This window comes from Rattus rattus, unplaced genomic scaffold (assembly GCF_011064425.1).
Source record: "Rattus rattus isolate New Zealand unplaced genomic scaffold, Rrattus_CSIRO_v1 PGA_scaffold_69, whole genome shotgun sequence".
Lineage (NCBI taxonomy): Eukaryota > Metazoa > Chordata > Mammalia > Rodentia > Muridae > Rattus > Rattus rattus.
Genome location: NW_022651186.1, coordinates 1 through 1,543, shown reverse-complemented (window position 1 = coordinate 1,543; position 1,543 = coordinate 1). Strand labels below are relative to the sequence as shown.

Genomic DNA, 1,543 nt, shown 5'->3' with positions numbered 1-1,543 from the left:
CAGATGTCACCCTTAAGGATAGAATAGGTTGTTGGCAACTTTCATTTATAAAGTTTCTACGGGGTTACAAAAAAATGTAACCCCAACCCCTCCAACGGAATAGTACCCAAGTGGCTTAAGGGGACGGCTTGGAAAGCTGTTAGATAATTAACGTTATGCGGAGGTTCGAATCCTCTCTATTCCGCCATTTTATAAACCAATACCAGGGGGTGTAGTTCAATTGGCAGAACATCGGTCTTCAAAACCGAGTGTTGTGGGTTCGAGTCCTACCACCCCCGCCATTAATTAGAAAACCACGTTTTGTCAGAAGGCTGAAAGATCTTACTGTTTATACTGTGCATCATCGGTATATTCATAACATCATTCTGGGCAATAGAAGCCAACAAAACAGTATCCCAAAAATTTAAAATCTCCGAAACCTTTATAGGATCAGTATTCTTATCCGTAGGAACCTCCCTCCCCGAATTCATAAACTCCATATATTCAGGAATAACCGACCGTAGAAGACAAGGATTACCCACTGCCTCAATAGAAAGCTTCTTCAACATAACTGGAGCCAACATATGACAGATCCTATTCCTATCTCTGACCATTGCGTCCATAATAATCCATCGCAAATTCTTCCACAAATCCAAGGAATCCTACCCCCCAGAGATTTCGGATATCTTCTGAAGGGATTCCATCTTCTCCTGAAAACTAACCATAATAGAAACAACCATCCTACTTTACATCTTCATCTTCCCTTCCTTCTTCGCCCACCTAACTATAAATGGATTCAATCTCACCACTCTCCTATTTCTAGGCCTGTGAATAGGATACACCATAAAAACCTACCACACCGAACCAACAAGCGCAAAAAAACAGGACGCCAAATATTTCAAAACGTGAAACAAACCCCAACTGGCAACCATAAGTCTCCTCCTATGATCAATCTTCGGCCTCTTTTCCTGCATAAACTTTCAAATAGCAGACTCCTTTCCCATAGACAAAACAACATCCTTCGGAGTAATCCTATCCCTAATAACCTCCTGTCCCGAATTCTCTGTACTGTTCTTCCTATTCCGAAAAAGGGAATATCAAATGGCCGTAAGTAGCTTCTTCGGCTCCTCACTCTTCAACCTAACCTTGCCCTTCTATTCCAACCTAATCTCCCAAAAAAACATATTCGGTAATCCCGATATGCAAACCGACAAGATAGTCTCCTGGCTAGGACTAAACATAATAGTCCTCATTCTCTTCCTGATAACCTTCAACCGACACCCCAAATACAAATCCCAAATGACCATATTCAATGGCCTAATAATCCTTATTCTCTACGTAACTATAACTAGCCTTCTAGCCCACTAATAACCTCTCTACACCGACAACAAAGATCTCCACTCTCAACTGGATACCTCCTACATCTCTCACACTTTTCCTTCCCAAAAGCATACACCCTAAGAGTATCCCCCTCCCTAACCTCACAAACATTCAGCAACTTAACCAAATTCAAATTCATCATTCTCATCTTAGGAATCTCCACTCCAGCCTCTACAGATCCAGA

At 41.7% G+C, this 1,543-nt stretch overlaps 1 non-coding gene across 1 annotated transcript; it reads left to right on the top strand.

The window, feature by feature from the left end:
• The first annotated feature begins 205 nt into the window (after positions 1–205).
• On the top strand, positions 206–278 carry Trnastop-uca. Its single transcript has one exon. It is a non-coding gene; the product is annotated as a tRNA-Sec (tRNA).
• The last annotated feature ends 1,265 nt before the right edge of the window (positions 279–1,543 follow it).